The 23,882-nt window shown below is 55.9% G+C and overlaps 1 protein-coding gene across 3 annotated transcripts in view; it reads right to left on the reverse strand.

The window, feature by feature from the left end:
- PAQR5 (progestin and adipoQ receptor family member 5) overlaps positions 1-23,531 on the reverse strand; it is a 72,277-nt gene extending 48,746 nt beyond the window's left edge. Inside the window, exon 1 of one of the 3 annotated variants that reach the window (XM_040643051.1) lies at positions 23,402-23,531. The gene's annotated coding sequence lies outside the window, so the exon portion shown is untranslated. Of the gene's footprint in view, positions 1-6,664; positions 7,135-10,364; positions 10,446-23,401 lie in introns of those variants that run through there. The other 2 variants (XM_040643053.1, XM_040643052.1) reach the window with 2 other exon arrangements.
- Positions 23,532-23,882: the final 351 nt, after the last annotated feature.

The following is a 23,882-nucleotide window of genomic DNA, read 5'->3' on the forward strand; positions in this document are numbered from 1 at the left end:
CCAATGTACCCCGCCAATGGAAGCTATTAATCAAAGGGGAAGGGGCTGGGCGGGCAGGGGGCGCTGGGAACTCCTTCTACTTCCTGCACAACTTTTTTAAAAACCTAAAACTGCTGTAAAAAGAAGTCTATTAAGAAAAACAAATGTCGGGCAACATCAAAAAATCAAGGCAACTCTTAGAAAAACCTGGACTCCAGTTTCTCTTGACAAATCTGAAGGTCAAGTTCACAAATAGCTACAACTTGCTGTTCCTTCTTTCCTGGTAACCCCCCCCCCCCCACCTGCCAGGCTTGGCCCCGAGCTCTGCGTTTGGGGCTCCGGTGATCAAGGTCAGGTGTCTGATGACAGACAGAGTCAGCCAGGGTCTCCGAGTGCCATGTCCCACGGGCTGGGAAACAGGGACGCCCACGAAGGAGGGAGGAGCACCAAGGCAGTTTTCAGTTGAGTTTGATTTGCACAGATTTGCAGGTTAAAAATACGTGACCGCATCTTGAAGGAGACATCAGGGTACAGATTGATATAGGAGGCAGAGAGAGATGATTTTCAAAGGTCCTCCAGACGGAGAAGGGCAGACAGAAGATCCAAGGGATGAGAAGAAGTCAGGTTCGTGGGACTGATGGAGCAGAACTGACAGAGTTGGGGGGGGGGGAAGCAGGAGCAGTGATCTAGAGAATTCGCCCAGTGCCTCGGTTTCCCTGGCAGGGCAAGATAAGGAACTGTGAGAGAAAGGGGTGAGTGGTCTGGAGGAGGGTGGAGGCTAGGGGCCGGTGTTGACGGGCAATGTTGGGGAACCAGCCAGGTGAGAGGCCGGGAAGCTCGGAGCAGCAGCTGGTAGACAGGGCGCTCACCCAACATGCCTGGTTAAAGTCACCCCTCTGCTCCCCTGCGGAGAGCTGCCCGGGGCAAGGAGCAGAAATGGAGAGTGGACAGGAGTATGCCTGGCCATTTACTCATTCATTCAGCACCCACTTACTGAACACCCACTACGTGTCCGAGACTACACAGGACATGGGGATGGACCCTTCCATCCCTTAAGAGCTCACATTCTAGTGCAGGGGCTCGGCACTGACAAGTGACATGAAACACATGCGATGGTTTTGGGGGGGGGGGGGGGGATCGCAGAGGACAGGCATCACAGCAGGGAGTCAGGAAAGACTTCTTGAAGACAGAAAGCTTCAGCTAAGTCTGGGAGAGTAAACAGGAGCGCAGCATCCATGGAGGAGAGCCGGCTCCAAACTGAGGCTGCAGCAGGAGCCAGGCGTGGAGGGACGCGGAGTGCACATTCGGGGAGCTGTCCGTAGTTCAGCACGGAGGTGGTGCAGGGGAGGGAGCCTGGAGAAGAGCCCACAGGCAGGCTCAGTGTGCACCATCTGAAAGCAGTGGGAACGAACGCGCTGGAGGTGGGGAGTCAGGACCGGACAGCACAGGGATGCTGATGGGGGAGAGGCTGGCACCCCAAGGTATAGTAAGGAGAATTCTGAGCGGTGGATGCAAGATAATTTCAAATCCTGGCTCCATCATTTCCTGTGTGCCCTTGGACTGATCGACTAATCTCTTCGACTTGGATTTTCTTATCAGTTCAATGAGGACAATGAAAGTATCAATGACTCTTGCGAGGATGAAACACCCGCGTATCTACCAGATAACGAGCACTCAATAAAAAGTGACTATTAATGCCCCTGCACCCTAACCCGTCTCAGTTCTGCGTTAACAAGTCCTCAAGCCCTCCTGCCCCGGCTATAGAATTTTGCTTAAAAATAAACTGTTTCTTTTGGGCTCTGACCCACCTCTCTGGCTGGAGGTGTCGCTAATGGGCGCTCCACCTGCGGGGAGAGGTTGCCATGGTGACCTCCCAGCGTGGCTTTAGGACTGGGTGAGTGAACCAAGCCTCTTCTTTGTTCCAGCCATCCCAGCTATTCTAGATAGTGACTGCTAGGCGATTAGCGCGCGTCTGAAAAAGCTGAACGATACTCTTTAGCACATTGTGAAAAGTTGGAGACAATCCAAATTTCTGGCCGGCTGTCACGGCACAGCCACGTGGAATTGCACCGCACGGCTATTAAAAACGTTACTGATCTGTGGTTACTGACAGGAAACGGTGTCACGACAGGTTGTTAAATGAAAAAAGCAGGTTATGGAGCAACATAAATCTTGTAACACCATCCATATAAAACCGTGTTACATTTAACTGCTTGTGTTTAGGGACAGAAAACTGTTTGGAAGGAAGTGCCCCCAAGCATTCGCAGAGGCTCCCTCTAGATGGTGGTGGTTAGCCCTAGGGACGGGCTCTACTCCCTTCCTCCTCCGTTTCTAGGACCCCGGAGTTGGCCCACAATGAGCACGCATAATTTTTTTTCCGCCAAAGCAACAAGGCTGTTAAAAGGGAAATCAGCGAGCCCTCGGCAAGTCTCGGAGAAATGACCTTTGTGAGCCACAGTGTGCGAATACCAGCCTTTCCTCATATACACGCCCGAGAATCTCGTATCTGAGCCTCCCTCCATGTGCCCCATCGTACCTGCTGGCCCAGGGGCAACCCTGGCCTTGCAGTCCCCCATTTGGGGTTAAGTGGGGAGCAGGTGCATAAAACCAAACAGCTCACCCATTTGGGAAAAGCCGCCACATTTCCCCCAGCCACAGTTTAGGGGGCTCCCTCTGTCGTGACCATGGTGAAGGGGGGGTGGGCAAGAGTGCCCTGCACTGGGACCACCGGGAGGTCATCAGTCCCCGGACACATGGTGGGCCCTCTGGGTGTGCCCCGCTCCACGCCAGCCCCGGGGATCCATGGAGTTGAAGACAGACACAGGCCTGGCCCCGCATGCGGGACTCCTGGTCTTGTGCAGGGCTCCAGGAAGGGCTTGCAAATCCAAATAACTCTTCATAGTTCCTACAAGGCTCTGCTCTCCTAACCCATGGTCCAACCTTCAGGTTCCTATGACAGAGTCATGGGTCTCCTCCTGAAGGGCCTAGAAGACCCTGCTCCTTAGCATATCCTCAAGCCCTCCACAACCCACCCAGCCTCTGCATCACCTCCCACCAATCCTGCCACAGGCCCCACATCCCATCACACCCCATCACTCTTCTTGGTCCTTGAACGCGCCATGTTTTTGCCCTTGCTGTTTACGACAAGTGGGACATCTCTTCCTCCGCTCTCTCTTCTTGATGAAATTCTCCCCATTCTTCAAGGCTAAACTCAAGTATCACTTGCAAAAGTCTCTACCATCCCATGGGCAAACTTCACCGTGAACTGCCCTGGCTCCCCGCTGGCAAGACTGGCCGCGTCTGCCTGGTTCACTGCTAGGTCCACGGTGCCCAGGCCAGGACCGGGCGTGGTATCGCTGTTGATTGCGTGTTTGCTGAAGAACTAAATGTCTTCCACTGCCCACCACGCTCTGAACCCCCAAAGCAGGGTCTGGCCCATTTGTCTAGACCCTTCTGCCCAGTGGTTGCCAGGGTCTATTCATAAATCCTGCACCTTGGTCCAAAATGTTTATTTCAGAATTTTTAAGATCTGAAATCTCATACAAAGTGTAAAAAAAAAAAAGTACGAGACAACTGGGGAAATCCAAACGCTGGATATTTTAGGACAGTGAGAAATGATCAATTCTTAAGGTGTAATCACAGAACCACAGCTGTGCTTTTTAAAGAGCCCTTTTCACTGGGAGATGTACAGGGAAGGAACGACAGACGAAATGATACGGTATCTAAGATCAGCTTCGACAGAATCCAGCTGGGGGCCGGGGGGGGGGGTGCAGGGTGACGAGGAAGGAAGATTGGCCACGAGTTAGTCACTGTTGAGGTGAGGCACGGAATTTCTGTGTCTGTCTCAATTTTTGTATATGTTTTACAAAGGAAACAATCACGACGTCAAAAAAACCAAAACCCAAAACCCAAAACCCTTGCAATGTGAACTGCGTCTCGAGTCGTCCTCAGACACTGCAGGGAGGCAGACAAAGCAAAACCCTGTTGCAAGAATAATTCTTACGCTGCTCGCTGACTTTCCTAACATGTGGAGTATCAACACGACGCTTCCAAAACTGATACAGGAAATGCTGCGTCAGACTCTCCATCTGAACGAGATAAAACCAGAGAACTGGAGGACAAACCGGAAATGCTTCGGGAACGAGAGCTCTAGCTCCTTATAAATAAAAGACAGCAGTCCCTGCAAAAAAGCCAGAAGGCCTCGTCAGCGGAAAATATTTGAAGATATCTCACAAATCTATCTTCTCACCATTCCCTGGCTAGGGTAGAGCCAGGAAAAGCTTTTTCTCGAAAGTTTGATAGGAAAAAAACACACTTGAGACACAATGATACCACCAGCGTATTCTGCTTTAAAGAGCGATCAAATAGGGGCGCCTGGGTGGCTCAGTCGTTAAGCATCTGCCTTCGGCTCAGGTCATGGTCCCAGCGTTCTGGGATCGAGTCTAAATTCACAGATAAAAATGAAGTGATAAAAACACTAAAATCTACATACCTCAAAAACCCCAAATCCAGTCGTGAAAAATTGAAGACGAAATGTTATTTGATCCCTCTTTACTTTTTTTATTTTTTTATTTTCTTAAGATTTTATTTATTTATTTGACAGAGAGAGAGGCAGCGAAAGAGGGAACACAAGCAGGGGGAGTGGGAGAGGAAGAAGCAGGCTCCCGAGGAGAGCAAAGAGCCCGATGCAGGGCTCGATCCCAGGACCCTGGGATCACGCCCTGAGCCCAAGGCAGACGCTTAACCGACTGAGCCACCCAGCCGCCCCATTACTGACTTAACCTTTTAAAAAATATTTATTTATTTGAGAGAGAGAGAGCAAGTGAGTGGGGGGAGGGGCAGAGGGAGAGAATCTTCAACAGGTTCCACACCCAGTGAGGAGCCCTGCACGGGGCTCCATCCCATGACCCATGAGATCATGACCTGAGCTGAAACCAAAAGTCGCACACAACCGACTGAGCCACCCAGGCGCCCCCGACTTAAATTTTTAAATACCTTCTTACAAAACGTATAAAATGCATGTCATATAAAATAACATTTCAGTTATTATGGGATATACAGAGTAAGAGGGCCCTGGCTCTTTTACTCCCGTGTAACTATCCCCACGCATAGTCGGGGCTGGCCTGATAGGTTCCGGGCATGGAGCCTCGCGGTCCTCCACTTGGGATGCACCTTAGAACCACCTCGAAAGCTTTAAAACATAGTGCTTCCCTGGGCCCACCGCAGCTCAATTAAGGTCAGGGAGCGAAGGTGGAGCCCAGTGACCACAAGCATAGCCAGAGTTGAGACTGCTGAGGTTCCAGTCCAAGGTGGGAGCACAGCCCACCCAGAGTGGGTCTGCCACTGAGCTCTGTGGGGTGAGGACCAGGGTGTCCACACCTCGCAACTCATTGGCTTTCAGGCTGGGTGCGTAGGTGGGTTCCTCCCCCCAGACTGGGAAAGGGTGAGTGCCTGCCAGGCTGATGGAAGTTGAATGCACGTCCTAACTGTTGGGGTCAAACGTCAGGCTGCCGAAGAATGCACGATCCCATCTTCACCCACTTCCCAAGCCTCTAATCTGATCTGAAACTTAAAGTCTAGATAAGGCTGTCAGCCCGCAAGAGAGCCCAGACCAAAGCGGGAAGGAAAGGAGGCAGACCGGGCTAGGATGAGACACCCAGCACCTCCCACGTCCTGGGAAAGCAGGTCTGGAACCCTGGAGGAAGCCATGCAGCCCCTAAGGTCAGAACCAAGATCCCCAGGGGGGTTCTTCTGGGAGGCGGGCTCTGCTCACACCACAGAGGCACTGCTCCCCAGGGAGAAAGGCCCGCTCCGTGGGCACTGAGCTCCCCACCTGGAAAATGTCCAGGTGGGGTCTGGGGCCCCTACCCTGGGGAGGAGGGTGAAGTTACAGGTCGAGACAGGGGCCTGGAAAACCTCTTTCACATTAAGTCCCAAATTCCACCGTGCATGCAAAGACCCAGAGGTTAAGGCTGAAAACACAGAACAGACTAGGCGAGCCCACCTCAGGCTTTCGGAGTCAGAATCCTCAGGGGGGCCGCCTGGAAACCGGCCTGGTTACCCAGCTCCAGTGCTGAGCCCCACGCAAGGCCCAGTCCTGGGACCACCAGCCTAGGTCCCTTGGGAGACAAGACACTCCGAGCCCAAAGCGAGAGGAAGGACGGGGAACTGGGGACCAGGGCCGGCAGGAAAAGGTGGAAAGCATGTGCCCAGAGGGGAGAGAGGCCGAATGAGACAGGGTTCCGTGATGGGCCCTGAAGGAGGCGAGTTTTAGATTCAGTTCCCCGAGGGGAGCAGGTGCCCCCGACTTGCTGAGCAGGATGTTAGAAATCGTGGCTGCCCTCAAAGAGATCCCTTCTTTCTGAGGAGACACACGCAGTAATCAATGGTGAGGGATCCATGGGAAGGAAGGGGACAGACTTCTCTGAGGGGCCACCTGCCTCCCAGACACACCCACTAGGTGATTCACAGGTGCCTCGAAGGCCACACATCCACACGGGAATGAGCATGTGACCACCCAACCGTGCCTCTATGTCCTGCTCTCTCCGCCTCCAGATGTCCGTACCCTCAGACGCTGTCTGCCTGGAAGATTCTATCTCCCGCTTCAGTGTCCACCCGGGCCCCTCAGACTCCAGCCCCTCACCTCCCATCTGCCTCCAAGCCTCCTCCTGCACCCCTGCCGTACCTTGGGCTGCACGGGCGCTCTCAGGGCAGCGTGTCTGTCCCCCTCCTGGATGGCAGGCTCCTGCCACGCTCACTGCTCAGTCCCAGAAACCAGGCACAGTGCCTGACATGCTAGGGAGAGCTCAGAAAAAAGTCAGCCCAACTCTGCAGGGGAGTTCAGAGAAGGGGCCCAGAGCATGGATGTCGGGTAGTCAGAGAAGGCTCCTGGAGGAAGTAAAGCTTGAGAGGGGAAGGCTCTGGCCGAGGAGGGAAGGGTGCCCCTAGGGAGGGGGAACCATAAAGCAAAGGCCCGGGGCAGGAAAGTGGGCCGGCACACTGTGGGGCTGGATTCAGAGAGATAAGAGCTGGACAACAGGAATGCGAGAGAATAGTGGGGGGTATGGGGAGCAGACCCGGACACTGGGTGCAGCCCCCCTCCAGGCCAAGTAGCTCAAAGCCACCTCCCTCCCCGACTTCCTCCTAGATGATTCGATTCGTGAGCCGATTTCCTGAGCAATCATTAACCCTGAGCTTCACACACTGGGCCTGGGGGGGATCGTTAACTGATCACACTGGTGGGTGAACTAGTCCATGTAATTATTACCCAAAGAACACAGCACACAGGTGCCAGGGAAACGGTCAGGGGTGGCAAGGAGCCAGGGAAGTGTGAATTGGCAGAAGGAAGAGGTTCACATGGACTGGGGGGGGGGCGGTGGTTGGCAGGCATGTGCCCAAACCTCAGCTGACTAGAGGACACTGAAGGTCAAAGAAGGACAGAGGGCCCAGACAGGAAAGGGTGTGACTTGTAGTGGCCCCCAGCCACTGAGGAGCTCAGACAGGCAGGGGCCTCCATGACACACAACACACACGATCATTCCCACCGGTGACGGGGGAGTCTGGGCTCTGGAGTTGGGTCGACCTGCCTCTGAGCCCCAGAGTCCCATTTGATCTCACTTTTCTCCTCTATAAAATGGGGATGATGTTGATTTCAAGTCCCGTTTATTGAACACTTGGTCTGTTCCAAGCCCTTATGGGCATTTTACGCTCTAATGTATTTTCACAACATGGCCCGGGGTGGGCACTTCTACGATCCCCAGAGTGAAGACCTCTCTGGTCTGTTTCGGGGGTGAACAGGAGCCGCCGTGTAAGCACTTGGTAAGCAGCAGGCATTCAGTGGTGCCTGAGCCAATATGATGTCCTGATGTCTCCAGCTGGCCACAGGCAACCAGGCAGATGGCAAAACGGACCCTCCTTCCTCCTTACTGGAATGGTATTTTTCCTGCTAGCCCAATGACATAAGCAATATCTTTCACAATATTTGAGCACCAGTGGCTGACATGTGACATAGGTCGTTATTCTAGCATTAGTAGTGAGCACAGGCTTTTTTCAAGGGCTGGGGCAAAATGCATTATTCAAAAACCTCTGAAAAATGGGAATAACAGGTCCTTCCAAATCAGCCCCCAACACCGTGCGGCCCGAGCTCAGAAGGGCATACACAGTAAACCCCCACCTGCCCTGAGGCTCCCGCTGGCCCACCAGGGTCTACGGCGTGGAACTGGCGAGCAGGGGACGGTGGGAAGGGGGGATTCTGGCGGCATCTGTCCCTGAGCTCTGGTCCTCCCTTCCTGCACCCAAAAGCCCCTACAGCGGCTGCTTAGGGTGGACACTGACTCTCTTTGCCCAGGGAGGGAACGCCCGGCCTCCGCATGAAAAGCGAGAAGGAAAAAGTCATTTTCATGCTGAAAACACCTCTCCCCACCACATGTCCCCACAGGGTCCCACAGAGCCCTGTGACGCAGGAAGTGCCGGCCAGGCGGACACACACTCGGGAAAGGGTCCCCCGGTTCTGGGCCTTGGGATGCCGTGCTGGTTTGGCATGAGTGTGAGCAGGGAGGAAAGTGAATTGCACCACGACGGATTCATGGGTTTGGGGCTTAAAGGAAGGGTCTCAGGTGCACTGCGGAACACTGGGGACAGGAGAGGTGTCACGGGGATGAGCTGAGATTATTAGAGGAAATCTTTGTCCTCTCACTGTTCCCACAGAGGCCCGGCTCTTCCTCCGTGAGCAAAGTGAATTCACTTCCACAATCGCTGGGCGCCGTTGGTCCTCCAGGGGGTTAAAGGAGGGCAGGGAACGCAGCCTCGATAGGGCCCGTCATAAACAGTTTGTGGGAAGACGACACGGGCAAGGAGTCCGAAGACCTGGTTCACGCCTCACCGAGCCGTCCCTGGGAGGCCCAAGGGACGCTAACCGAGCCGCATGACCGGCCTGTGCCATTTCTCACCCCAGCGGGAGGACCTGGGAGGGGTGCCTCTGCTCGCAGCCGCGGTGCTCAGGCAGGGGTGCTGAAGGCATGGCTGGCCACGCATGACCAGGTGCACGAAGTGCTTTGCCCCCCACCCCCACCCAGCTGCAGCAACCATGTCACCCGCAGAGCCCTGAGCCTCTGTCCTCACACCAGCCCAGGAGCCCAAACAAAGCTGGCTTGAATGGAACAAGGCCCACCTTATCAGGAGAGGTGCTTTCCCTTTGAAAGTCAAATCTGAGGTCTTGCGACAATGAAGGGTGGGTGTTCTCACTCCGCACACTCAGGGAGGCCGGGTGGAGGCCCACTGGCCCCGGGCCCAGCCCGACAGCTCCCCCACACCCCGGGAATTCACTTCCTCAGACCCCTCCTCTGCTCTTTTCAGACCCTTCAGGAAATCTTGAGGATGGCAAGCCAGGGGACCTAAAAGGCAAAACTTCTCTTCTCCAGGAGAGACGCCGGGCGTGAAACCGGGTCCCAGAGACGTTGGGCCGCTTACTTGAGATCACACAGCAAGTTGGGTATGGGGAAAGTCCAGAAGCCCCCAGTCTTGTTAAGCAACTTTCCAACATTCAAGCGTCTGTTGGACTCAGAGGAACTGTCCCCGGGAGGACAGTGAAGATTAAGCCCAACCGGCCTGGGAGGGAGGAGGGAAGCCGGAGGAGGGAGGAGGGCCGCTGAGCAGTCACTTTCTCCCTCCCACATCCTCTCTCCAGCCTCGCGGTTAAGCCAAGTGTTTCATCCTCCTTCACACAATTTCCTTTTTTTATCACTTACATTTTTTTTGAACCATCAGTCAGGTTCTAGAGAGGATATGTACCAAAAACATTCAAGAAATAAACTACCGCCATCCCACATTTCAGAAACCGACGCCCTCCCCCTCCACCCTGCACCCTCTCTTCTCGCAGCTGCAGCTCCCCACCTCTGCTTTCAAAAGGACCCCCCGCAGAAGCATAGAGCCCCTGATCTGGGAAAACATTTGTTTCCTGTCCTGGGGGCAACCGAAGAATCCTTCCGGAGGCAACAAACCCTCCCTGGGTGTTTCGAGGCTTCACAGAAACGCCAGGTCACTGAGTCCACCCCCGTCCCATCCAGCTCCAGGGTCCCCAGGGCGCCCTTGCAAGCAGAGAGGGGGCAACGTGCACAGCTCCCCCACCACACACACACACACACACACACACACACACACACACACACCCTGACAAAACCCACAAGGACTCCACGGCCTCCTATCCCTTCCCATCCCAGCGGCTCACCTGTTGCCCCCCGGGTAGCCATTACCACCCTCCTGCCACCCCGGACGCCTGCCCCTCTAGCTCCCCTCACGGATGGCTGGCCTGTGGACTGCCAGAAATGCGGGGGCCTCCTCGCCAGACCTCCTGTCTCGTCCTTTCCCCTCTGCCCCCTTTTCCGTACCCGCGGTCTGCTTGAGCTCTTCCTCCTTCTAGAAGTCTGCTCTGCCAACCACAGCCCGGCTGGCTTCCCTTTATTCTCTGCACTGGCAGCTGGGCCTACACCACATGTTGGTGAATCATTACACGGTATCTTTCTTGGGGGGCGACAAAGCAAATACAACCCGATTCTCAGCCCCACGGCCCATGGCCCAGTTTCAGAGCTCATCAGAACCCCACGGGCGCCTGCCGCATATGAGATATTTCCCCGCAAATTGCACCCTCAGAAAGGCAAATAACGCTATGGGCAACACTAAAGAAATCGGGAGGTAGCATGAGTATTGCCCGGCTGTGGGCATGCGTTCACGAGCTCCCTTGACTCACCAACTCAGAACACACAGGGCGGGGATCCAGACCAATATTGTCAGAAGAGGCACCTTCTGCCCCCCAGCCCCCCCAAAAAAGATCCTGTGTGACCTGCGGCAGTGTGGGTCAGGGCCCCAGCGCACCATGCCACTGCCAGGCACTCCACGACCGTTGCTCTCTCCGCCATGTGCCCAAGGCTGTTTGGCCTTCAAGAATTCTCTTCTCGGTTCAAATGCCATGCCGCTGAGAACCAGCGGGCCTGCGTGGCGTCTGATCCTGAGCGAGAGAGGCTCTGGAAGAGAGGACAGGGTGTTCATGGAGGAGGCAGAAACCACGAGGATGGTGGACCTCCCTTGAGATAGGAGGGGACACATGGCCGCCGAGTCACGGGCAGAAAGGGGGGCGGGGTGCCGCAGTGGGGGTGCTGGTGGTGACACTGAGGGAGTGAGGCAGAGAGTTTGAGCTTGTGCAGGGAGGGGTGCTGTGAACGAGGCATCAAAAAGGCAAGGGAGCCGGGGAGTCTGCTGTCTTAGCAAGAGTTGGGTTGGACCACCGGGCACCGCTTAGACCCCTCATCATAAGCAGCCCCCCCCGAACTGCCCCCCCCCCGGAGGGTGTTAAAGCAAAGTCAAATTATTCCTGGGAATTAAAACACTGTTTTCAAACAGTACCCACAGGACCCTATCCCTTCTTCTCCATCTACATGGTCAGGCCCACCTCCTCTCGTATCTTTCTCCCCAGCCTCGGTTCTGACCACTGCCCACCCTCCTCCACAGACACTCCCCTGCACCTCCCAGTTGGCGTGCCTGCCATCCCCACCGTGAGGCCTTGCCTCATCGCCAGGCCACCTCCTCCAGGAAGCCCGCCCCGAGAGCCTACTTATTTAACCACCTACACTGTGGCTATTCTGGAACCTCCCTGGGACCTGCAGTTTATGGGCCCTCACACCCTGTCCCTGTCCTAGGGCACTGCTGTCTCAACTGTATGCACAGGATTTTAATTTATGAAGGTGACCAAGTGACAGAGAGGCTAACGCCATCGAAAGATTTTCCTTACTCCCGTTTCCTGAGGTGGGCGTGTTACGCCACACAGGGCCACTCGGAGAAGCACCAGTACTGGTCACGAGGCAGAGGGCAGGGAGGGGAAGGCGAGGCAGGGCAGGGTGACTGGCTTCGGGCTGGCCAGTTTGAACAGTTCAGGTGGGCTTTGGGGTACAAGGGCTGCCCCTGGTTGTCGGGTCGCTGGGCCTGGGTGGTTCAGGGTGGGAGACGTTGGTCTGGCGTGTCAGAGCGAGATAAGGAAGACTCCAGATCACAGGCAAGACCTAAGCAACTGCAGCCGTTGGTCTAGCGCCACGAGGAAAGGGTGCTCAACAGACAAACACGGAGCCGGAGAAAGCACACCACACCATCCACTCGCTCCCCTCGTCCAGCTCAGTTTTGAGGGCTTGTTAATCCAGTCGCTCTCTTGCTAATACCATCCTTCCCCTGCCCCTCTAACTTTCTGACACCTCGTTACACAACCCCATCCCTGGACAAAACAACTCTCTGCCCGGCAGCCTCCTCCCTCCCTCTGCCTGTTACACAGCAGAGAGGAGTTTCCCAATCTGGAACCCACCCCAACGCTTCCTCAGGGACCTCCCTGCCAGGGACCTGCCACTCAGGTGACTCTCTTGCTGTTGGCATCCACGATTCTTAAAAAAATAGCAGCAACAGCAAAAAACTTGATCACCTGCTGGGGAAGCACTTGTAACTGATATTCTAGACAAAAGACACATTTCCTTAATATATAAAGATCACCTCCAATTCAATAAGACAAAGACCAACGACCAGATAGAAAGGAGGCAAAACAGGGGCACCTGGGTCGTGCACTTGGTTGGGCGTCTGAGTCTTGGTTTCAGCTCAGGTCATGATCTCAGAGTCATGGGATCGAGCCCCACGTTGGATTCCATGCTTAGCTGGAAGTCTGCTTGATATTCTCTCTCCTTTTCCCCCCTGCCTCAAAAATAAATAAATAAATCTTTAAAATAAAAAGTAGGCAAAACACATGAACAAGACAGTTCACAGAAAACACAAGTGGCTCTTATGTGTGTGAAAACATGTTCACCCTTATTCATAGCCAAAGAAATGCAAATTAAAACTCTATTGAGAAACTATTTTTGTCTTCCAGATTGGCAAATATCAGCAAGTTCGGTAACATGTCATGTCAGAGGGCGTGGGAAACGAGCACTCTTGTACAATGCCGCTGGCAGAATACCTTCCTAAAAATTCTATGGAGAGCACTTTGCTGATGTCTTTCAAAATACAAATGCACACACCATCTGGCCCTTCAATTCCACTTCTGAGACTTTTATCCCACGGGTAACCGCAGGTACTGCAAACCGCCAAAGCACAGGTGATTCAGTGGGACATTGTTTGTGAAGTCCAAAAACCAGGAGATTCCTTAAATAAATGATGTGGCAACCGTACAGGGGAACATTCTATAGGGGTAAACAAGAATGAAGGAGCACCCTACGTACCCATCTGGAAGCATCCCAAGACAGCTAAGTGGGAAAAGAACGAATGAGGGACAGAAAAGAACCCACACTGTGCTACCATTTGGGGAGAACGACTCTATGTATGTACGTTCTGATTCTTGCACGAAATACAGGACCTGGGAAACTGGTAAAGTTGCTTCCAAGAAGGCAGAACACTAGGAAGCCGAGGGAGATGGGGGATAGAGACTTTTCACAGTGAAATCTGTGCAATTTTAAAAATTCTGAACCATGTACATTTATTTGCAGAGAAAAAAGTGCGGGGGCCAACAAGCAGATTAAATTAACAAAACGAAACCTTCCCTGACCCACGTTCCTTTCTGGCTTCCACACTGTCTTCTCACCTCTACAGGCTTTTGGAGAAGCTGTCTGCCAGCTCTCTCCCTTCCCTTCTGCCCCACTCCCCGGCTGCTTAGGCCTCATCTGGGCGAGCTGCCCCAGGGGAGCTGGCCTCTCCGATTTCTGGTCTTCTGCCTCCAGCGGCCACTTGCCAGTCCTTGCTCTGGCCCCACTCACCTCACGGCGGCCACGCCCTCCTCCTCGAACACGCCTCCGTGGCTTTCCAGGGCACCACGCAGTGCGAGGGTTTCTCTGCTCCCTCTCCGGGCAATCCTCCCCAGTCTCTGGATGATGGAGTTCACCTCCAGGCCCTCCTCTTTCCTCTTCTCTTCTTGGTCCACCCCGAGGCTTCACTCATCATCGGTAGGCAGGTAACTCCCAAATGTATATTTCCAGCCAGACCCCTCTTCTGAGCCCACGGCTCCATATGGAAGTCTCCAGGGGTCTCCGACCCAACATGCCCAAGTGTCACTCACCAGCTTCCAGCCAGTTCCACCCTCCACATCAGTGAGGCTTCCTTGCCTGTGCTCCCTTCCAAGTATCCCTAGAATCCAGCCACTTTCCCCACCTCCACCAAGGCTCCCCTAGCCAGTTTCCCTTCATGCTCTTTCCCACCTTGGGGCCTTTGCACACGCTGTCACCTATGCCCTGAATACTCTTCCCTCTGCTCCTCACACCTGCTCCTGCTTTGCCTTGATTAATTCTTATGTATCTTCTAGAACTCGGATTAACATTCCTTCAAGAAGCCTTTCCTGGCCTCCAAACCAAAGGACGTCAACTACAGGTGATTTCTGGCCCCCCCCCCAGGGGACATTTGGCAATGTCTAGAAGACATTTTTGGTTGATACAATGGGTTGGGGGTGTGTGTGGAGCTCCTGGCATCTAATGGGTATAGAGGCCAGGGTTGGGGCTAAACATTCTATAACGCACAAGACAGCCCCAAGAATTCTCTGGTCCAGAATGTCAGTAGTGCTGAGGTAAGAAACCTCAGACTAAATCATGTCCCCCGTGACACACTTTCAAAACACGCTCCATTATCACCCATCCCCAATGTAATTAAATGTTTAATTGTGCAAAGGTATTGGCCAAGTTCCATTTTCTAAGCTTTAGAAATGAATGAATGAATGAATGAATGAATGAATGAATGAATGAATGAATTCGAGTCACTGGCTCATGTTTATCTCTGTATCTCCATCCCCAGTGCCCAGCCTCAGGCCCAGAGACTGATTGTCTGGATTGATACGAAGTACGCAGGGCTGGACCTGTTCCAGGCAGAGGCCGCTCCTTGTCCTGGCCTCCAACTCCGCTGGGTCCTCCGTGCTGTCCCATGGCAGTCCTTCACCTGGCCCCTTGACCAGCTCCTCTCCTTGTCCCAGCTCTGCCCACCCCCCAAACCCTCGTCCCTACCCAGATGGTTCGAAGAGACCCTTCAGGCCAGCCGGCCCCGGCTTCCCCCTTCATCTTCTTGTCAAACCGGCCACCCCCCCGTAAGCTGACCAGCAGTGGCACCGCCAGTCACTCCGCCGCCAACGCACAATCCCGGGCACCCCTGTGCCGCACACCCACCCTCACACCTGCTCCCTCCACGCACCCCACCAATGTGGCTTCAGTCTTACCCGGTTTTGTTCCGCTTGGTTCTTGCGCTAAGCCTCTTTCCCTCCCGGTCCACCTGTGACACCACTCCCTGTGACATTCTTCTAAGACGCCACTGGCCTGTATCACTTCCTGATTAAAAACCCCTTCCAAAGGAGCACCTGGGGGGCTCAGTCTGCTAAGCGCCCAGCTCTCGGTTTCGGCTCAGGTCACGATCTCAGGTTGTGGGATCGAGCCGCCCACGGGCTCCGTGCTCAGTGCGGGGACTGCTTCAGAGTCTCTCTCTCACTCGTGCGCCCTCTCTCTCTTTCTCTCTCAAATAAATAAATCAAATCTTTAAAACAAAACAACCCTTCCATGCTTCTCAGAGCCTGGTCCCAGACCCTTTATACCCTGTCCGTGGCCTCCTGGCTCGTCACACCCCTGCTTCAGCGCCCCCCCCCCACACACACACAGGCACTGTGTTTCATGGTACCAGTTAAGCTCTCCCCTCCCTTCCCCTCCCCCTCCTCCCCTCCTGCCCTCTCCTCTACCTAGATGCTTGGAAATCTCATGTTCATCCTTAAAACCTGGTGCTAACACTTCTTCCTCAACGGCACAGCGATTCCTCACAAAGTCAAACACGGTTTCCGCGTGATCCAGCTATTCAGCTTCTGGGAACACACACACAGAAGAACGGACACAAAGCCACGTGCGCGCCCCCCTGACCGCAGCCAGAAGGCAGAAGCACCCAGAGCGCTGCGCACAGATCAATGGGGAAAGAGAATGTGCTACACCCACACGGCGGATATACTGGTCCTCGAAAGGAAAGAAAATCCGGGGCCCTGGGTGGCGCTGTCGGTTAAGCGTCTGGCTCCATTTCGGCTCGGNTCGAGCCCTGCTCCCAGGGTTGTGAGATGGACTTGGAGCCCAGCCCAGAGTCGGCTTGGAGATTCTCTCTCTCCCTCTGCCTCTGTCCCTCCTCCCCGCACCCTCTCATGCTCTCTCTCGCCCTCTCATTCTCTCTCTAAAATAAAGAAGTAAATCTTTCAAAAAACTCCAAAAAGGAAAGAAAATCTGATGCGCCGTCAACGCAGATGAAACTTGCAAGAGGACGCTAAGTAAGTCAGATGCAGGAGTTCGCGCATCGCGGGACCCTGCTCACACGGGGTACCCGGGACAGTCAGATTCGTGGACACAGAAAGCAGCACGGTAATGGCCAGGGGCTGGGGGATGGACGAGATGGGGAGTTAGCGTTTAACGGGCATCGAGTTCTAGTTAACCGTTCAGTGGGCACGGAGTCTACCGGGGACACTGGTCACACTGCAGTTCCAGACTGCAACTCTGTCCTCCCGGACTGAAGGCCTCTGCAGGCAGGGACTGTGTCCGACTCACTCCCCCCCCCCCCCCCCCCCGAGAGCCATCTACAGGCCTTATGAGGACGATAAGGAAAGGGAGTCAAGAGGTGCACACTTCCAATCACAAAATAAAGAAGTCATGGGGAGGTGACGTACAGCATGGTGACCAGAGCCAATAATACTGTTGTGCGTACTTGCAAGCTGTCAAGAGTAGATCCTAAAAGTCAGCTTGGAACGGGGACAGATGGTAACCAGGGTCGCCGTGGTGACCCCCCCTACAGCGCACACGGACGTCAAATCATTACGGTACACCTGAAGCCGATATGCTTTCATACAGCAAGTATGCTCAATAAAAAAATTCAAAAGAAAAAAATAAAAGAATACCCCAAACCCATCACTTCGGTTAACCTTATCCCAAATCTCACAGCCTGTCGTCCCCAGAACAGCGACTGACTTTCAGCATCCATGTTGAAGCCCTCCCGCCCCTGGAGAAGAGACATCTTGACCTTTCCGTCAAGCAGGGAGGTCAGAAGGGGCTTCGGCAGACAAAGTTAATAAACCACTAACTTGGGAGGAATACGCAAAACCAAACCAGGGCTGGGTGGGTGCAGGCTGTGTGGCCCTTGCGTCTAACGGCACTGGGCTCTGCCTCCCCCTCCGGCAGCGGGGGGGCTGATTCGCTTCCTGTGTCCTCTCCAGGGGCCGCGAGAGAGGGGAGAGGGGCCTGGGCGGGAGGAGGAGAAGCCGAGTCCTTAGGGCACAGAGAGATGATTAGTCACTGGTGGAAGGCTGCTGACCTTAGCATGTGTGCCCAGCCACAGGCCTGCCCCCCCCCACCTCCTTATGTAACCCAAGGTCTGGAAGGCAAAGTGGACTTGGCCTTGATGTTCAGCAAGAGGCAGTGGCCCAGAGCCTCCCTTTTTCTCATAGTTCATGTCCACACTGCAAGCCCTCGAAGCCCTGACCCCCAGGCTCCTTATTCACGCACAGCCCATATTTATAAAACAGGGACTAGAAAAGACAAATGGGTCACCCATCCTGAGGGGAATCATTCGGGGGTCTTCAGGGATCACCCAACTCAGAGGTTCTCAACCAGAGAAGATTCTGCCTCCCGGGGACATCTAGCAACATCTGGAGAGATCTTTGGTTGTCAAGAAAGAAATGAGAGGTGGTGCTCCTGGCACCCCAGGGAGTAGAAGCCAAGGACGTGGCCGAGCATCCCGCAATGCACGGGACAGCCCCCACAACAAAGAACTATCCAGAAGAACAGTCCTAGACATCGGCAGTGCTAAAGTGAGAAACCCTGATGGAAGCCAAGCTGTCTTTTACAGACGAGGAAACGGAGGCCCAGGAAGCCACCGGACCGAAGTCGCACTGTGACAAGATAGGCCCAGAATTAGAATCCGGTTCCCCGCCGGCCACACCAGGCGTGCAGTGACCAACTCAGAGGCTGGTAGCAAGCTAGCAGAGGGGCCGAATGTGGGACCGCGGGAAGGAGAAGCCCGTGACGGCCGGGCTCTGCACCTCTGACAGACTCCCAGTCATCCCAGCAAGGTCAGCCTGGCCATGGGGCTCCCGAATAATGAAAGAGGAAGACCGTCTCCCGGGCTGTGGTGTGCCAGGCATCACGCCTGGCAAAATTCACAACTCACTTCCCTGCAGAACACACCGGGGGTGGTCCTGGCCTGCTTCAAGGCCAGGAGCCAGGACAGCGCTCTAAAGCAAACCCTGCCTTAGAGGACACGGCGTGGGCAGGAATTACACCTTGGATCAGTGCTTTGGGGGACCCCCGCCTCCTCTCCTAGATGCTAAAAGCGATTGTCTTCCTCGCACCCTGCTGGCTTCTCACTGCCATCCGCATAATTTCAAAATAACGTCTAGAGTCACCCTTGTCCTTTCCCCCTCGAGGAACCAGCAACTGTAAGCCAAGCGCCAGGGCGCGGGTCCAGGCGCCAGAGCTGACAGAGCACCCCATCATTGAAGGACTGACTCACATGATGTCACAACAGGCGTACTTTTCCATCCCCTGTTGCTGAAAGCCACCGACTCGTCGTGATGGCGGTGATAAGGAGAAGGCCAGGGGTCAGGAATGCGTGAGCTCTGTCTCTGGCCGGGGCCTCGCCCGCTGCGGGGCAACGGAGCCCAGAGGGAGCAGCTGCGGAGCAAGGATGGGGGGCACTACGGTGGCTTGGGACCCAGGAGCCACCAGAACTGAATCATTTCTTTAGGCAGGTGTTGCCTTTGTTCCCTCCACCTCCCCGTCCCCTTCCTCCCCAGTTTTTCCAAGCGGCTGGGCAAGTCCTATACACCCTAAGAGATACAACTTCTGGGTGTCTGTCCCAATGCCAAGGCACGAGGGCATTCCCACTCTTAATTTGGCAAACCACAGTGACAATGGAAAAGGATTTGGGGGTCAAGAGCAGGGCTTGGGGAAGCAGCCAAAGCTCCCCCCGAAACTACTGTGTGGGTCCGCACAAGAAGAGTTTTCTCTGTTGGGGTGGGGGGTGGGGGCTGCCACCGTGGCCTCCAGGCTCTCCATCCCATCTGTGTGGCCTGCTGGGTCGCAGTGCCTGGCAACCAGCTAATAATTATTGAATGCTTATTACTCGTATTAAAAATGCAACCATCCCTGTCTCCCCCCAGGAATCAGGAAAGACAACAGGGGCTATATTTCCCATGAGTGTGAGGCAGAAATGCCTCCAGGGACCCCACCTCCTGCCTATGCCCCAGCCAGCTTCCTTGGAAAAATCTTCTTGTCCCATCTCTCCTCCAGATGACTCCACAGGGCCCCAGATTTTTGCCTTAAAACACAGATAAAATTCCTTCCCTGAAAAATAGCAGCTGAACGAATGACTGGGGGAGGAATAGGGACTGAAGCCGCCTGGTGCGTGTCTAGGCACGTCCTGTATATTTTGATCACGTAGAAAGTTCCAGCTTCTACTGTAGAGAATTCTTGGCCCTCCACTCCACCCCCACACTCGAGTTTCTCCACCCTGCTTGTCCCTAGACCTATGTAGTTCTTGCGTCCTCCAAGGAAACCACTCTTATCAGATTCTTAAGTGAGGCCTCAGAGCACCAAGCTTTCCCCAGGACCTTAGTGGAATAACATCCTCACTCTTCCTGGCCCACATATCTGGTCACACCTTCTCAGCCTGGTCTGTCATCCCTGGCCCAGTGATCTGGAGCTCTATCCCTTCCCCCAGGGCTGCCCGGGGGCGGGGGGGAGGCGGCTTTGGTCCTCCTTGGTTCTCCAGTGTCCTGGAGAATTTTAAAGGGCTGCCTGGAAGGGGCACTATCTTCCCCACTAACAAAGGAACTGCCCACCTTTGGAGAGCAGCATAGTGTCTTCTTCTGGGGATGGGGGTCTGACGGGGAGCACTCCTCCTTGGCTCTCTCAAATCACCCTATGTTGGTGGCCATCTGCTCAGCCAAGGAGCTGCCCCTCTCGGTGACCTGAATATTCTTCCCAAGGCAGCTCTTAAGCACCCCTAACCGCCAGGTGTAGGGAACAGAGACCGGGCTAAAATAGTATGTTAAATGGTGATAAATACTATGGAAAGTCGAGCAAGGAAGGGGTAGAAGGGATAGGACCTTGAACGCTGTTCCAGCTGAGAAATTCTGGGTCAAAAGCTCTTCCTCTGCCGGGTGCTTGTTAAGACTCGGGCCCTGGCAGTAGGAAGCTGGGCAGGGCGCCACCGGTGTGCGGGGACAGCTGGCAGGGGTGGGGGCGGTGACAGGGGCTGCAAAGGCTTGTACCCCAGCTACGCTCTCACTGGCCACCGCCAGGGAACCGAACTGACCATCTCTGAGTGCCCTGGTCTGTCCTGAGGCCAAAGCAGACACCTGGGTCTGCGGAGGAAGGAGGTCAGGGGTACGGAGGGCCTGGCAGGGCCTCAGAAGTCTTCAGGGCGCCGCCATGGAAAGTCCTACACCCCCTGCTGTGCTTCTCCCACTTGACCGTGGCCTTGAATGAGCCAGACAGGACTACCTCCACCTCTAGGGGCTCTCAGACCCCTCCGGGTCCCTCCTCCTGGAGCCTCCCCTATGTGGTAGAATGTCCTCTCTCCTTACATGGGGACGGGGAGGATTAAAAACTCCCATTTTCCACCAATTTTAGCAAATTCTCTTCCTGCAGAGACGGGTTCTGCTCAGTGAGTACTTCCTGTGAACCTACTGTATGCTCAGGATAAGGCCAGCTCTCTGAGGGAGGCCAAGACGCTGTGCGGTCACTTCCCAGACGGAATGTACAGCCCGTGTGGGGAGCTCAGGCGAAGGCCCATACACGGAAGCTTACAGAGCCCTTTGGACCGCTCACTCACGAAGTCATGCAGGCTCTCTTGGCCCCATGTTACGGATGAGCAAACCCAGGCTCAGGAAAGCACGTTCTCTGCCCTCAATCCATGGTTGCCCCCATAAATGGGTGAGGAGAGGGACATAAGATAGTATGTTAAATGGTGATAAATACTATGGAAAGTCGAGCAAGGAAGGGGTAGAAGGGATAGGACCTTGAACGCTGTTCCAGCTGAGAAATTCTGGGTCAAAAGCTCTTCCTCTGCCGGGTGCTTGTTAAGACTCGGGCCCTGGCAGTAGGAAGCTGGGCAGGGCGCCACCGGTGTGCGGGGACAGCTGGCAGGGGTGGGGGCGGTGACAGGGGCTGCAAAGGCTTGTACCCCAGCTACGCTCTCACTGGCCACCGCCAGGGAACCGAACTGACCATCTCTGAGTGCCCTGGTCTGTCCTGAGGCCAAAGCAGACACCTGGGTCTGCGGAGGAAGGAGGTCAGGGGTACGGAGGGCCTGGCAGGGCCTCAGAAGTCTTCAGGGCGCCGCCATGGAAAGTCCTACACCCCCTGCTGTGCTTCTCCCACTTGACCGTGGCCTTGAATGAGCCAGACAGGACTACCTCCACCTCTAGGGGCTCTCAGACCCCTCCGGGTCCCTCCTCCTGGAGCCTCCCCTATGTGGTAGAATGTCCTCTCTCCTTACATGGGGACGGGGAGGATTAAAAACTCCCATTTTCCACCAATTTTAGCAAATTCTCTTCCTGCAGAGACGGGTTCTGCTCAGTGAGTACTTCCTGTGAACCTACTGTATGCTCAGGATAAGGCCAGCTCTCTGAGGGAGGCCAAGACGCTGTGCGGTCACTTCCCAGACGGAATGTACAGCCCGTGTGGGGAGCTCAGGCGAAGGCCCATACACGGAAGCTTACAGAGCCCTTTGGACCGCTCACTCACGAAGTCATGCAGGCTCTCTTGGCCCCATGTTACGGATGAGCAAACCCAGGCTCAGGAAAGCACGTTCTCTGCCCTCAATCCATGGTTGCCCCCATAAATGGGTGAGGAGAGGGACAAGGCAGAGAGGAGTCAAGCTTCCAATAAGGCTTCCTGGGGGGCTGGGTAGGACACTGGCGCAGATGGGACAGGGCCCCCTCCTCCCAGGGTAGGGCCAAGCTGGGCACGTAACCCATCTTCCTCTGCTTCTCCTTGGCCTGACAAGAAGTGGATCCAGGGTGCAGGGAAAGCCCACCTGCTGGGAAAAGCACACGGGGTTTTGGATGTGCTCACTGATTTATACAGCATCAGAATGCCCCAAGTGGGTAAGGAGGTCAAGGACCGTCAGTGGAGGGAGGCCCTTTTCGGGTCCAACTTTCCAGAGGACCCTCTTTCCCCGCCGAGGGCAGAGATCCTCCAGCTGGAAAAGAACCTCTGTCATTTCAGGTTAATTCCTTCGGTGCTGCTGAGCACCTCCTGCGAGCCAGGTCCGAGGGCAAGGGCAGCGAACCCGATAGGCGTCTGCCCTCCTGTGGTCCTCGCAGCTCGGCAAGGAGCTGGCTCTCTCCCAGGACCTACCTCACCCGATGTTATTTCTTCTTGGGGGGGCCCTCTCCTGACCTACCCCTTCTAGGGGAAGACCCTCCAGGGAAGAGGGGAGAAGAAATGAACCCCTGCTGAGTCAGGGGTCCAGCAACACTGGAGAACCAACCCTCCGGCTCGAAGTTCAGATCCACCATTTTCCCCAGCAAATTATTTAACCTCTTTGAGCCTCTTTTTTTCCATTTGTCAATGGACTAAGACCCCCCGCCTCACTAGTTTATGGGGGGGGGATGGAATCAGAGATGCGTCCATGTTACCGCTCCTCTGATCTGCCGACCTCTCTGGTCTGTTCTCTCCCGTTCTGGGGCATCTTTGACCCCAATACCACACTAAGGTGGGGCTGCACGACGCCCCTTCTGCTCACATCTGCGAGGCTTTCGGAGCTCTAGATAGGTCCGGGCCCCTGCCTCCTGCGCTCATCTGACTGGGGTTTGGGGGGTGCTTGGGGGGAGCCAAGGATGCCCAGCCGGGCGGCGGCCTTCCAGAAGCCAGGGCAGAAGCCGGCATCTACCCGAGGCTGGGCACCCGCTTCAGCAGGGCCCAGACGGCCGCCCTGGGCAGAGGCCGCCCCCTCACCCGCACCCCTCCGGGCGCGGCCGGCTCCCCCTCCGTGTATCTGGCCAGAGGCGGCGGGAAGCGCGAATGTAAACATCCCTCCAGAAATCGCCAACTCCGCAGCCCCCATCGCAGGACTCCACTAAGGGACGGAGTGGACACAGCGGGACGCCAACGCTCAGGGGAGAGAGAGATGGGACGAGCGAGGAGGCCAGCATCCCCCGTGCCGGCGGAGACCCGGCGCTCCCGCCCCATCTCCGCACCGGCCCCCAGCGCGCCAGGACCCCGGGGCGGGGGCGTGCAGGGCCGCGGCTGCGCATCGCTCCGCCCGGTGCGCGGCCGTCCCGGCGCAAACTTGCCGAGCGCGGCCCTCGGGCGGCAGGCAGCGTGGGGGGCAGCGGGGTGCGCGTGGACCCCGGGCGCGGAGGACGCGCGCGGCGCCGCCCAGGAATCCCGCCCTCGGTTACCTGGCTTCTGAGGGTCGTCGGCGGCCGGCGAGGGGGCGCAGGGACGCGGCACGGGCCGGCCGGACACCTGGACACTCCTCCGGGGCCGCGGCCGCCCCCAGACACGCGGGCGCTGCACCTGGCCCGGCCGGTCGGCGCGCCTCCCCGCGGGTCCCGCCCCCGGTGCCCTCCCGCGCAGGGCGGGGCGGGGCGCGCCAGCCCCGGGGGAGGAGCCGAGGGCAGGGGGCACCCCTCCCGGCGCCGGCCCCGGACCTAACCGCGTGCCCTCCGACGCCCGGCCCCGTGACCTCCGGAGCGGCGCCCACCACTTGCCCGCCTGAGATGCCACTGAAGCCGTGCGCTAGGTGGAGTCGGGAGGGGCGCACTGGCCCCCACCACCCCCTGGACCCCTCCACGCGCTCCACGCCCACCCCCACTCCCGGGGGCCAAGGGCTGGGAGCCTGCCCTTCAGAAGAATGCACGGGGTGGAGCACAGGGAAGG

Source organism: Ursus maritimus, unplaced genomic scaffold (genome assembly GCF_017311325.1).
Source record: "Ursus maritimus isolate PB19 unplaced genomic scaffold, ASM1731132v1 scaffold_27, whole genome shotgun sequence".
In the NCBI taxonomy this organism is placed as follows: Eukaryota; Metazoa; Chordata; class Mammalia; order Carnivora; family Ursidae; genus Ursus; species Ursus maritimus.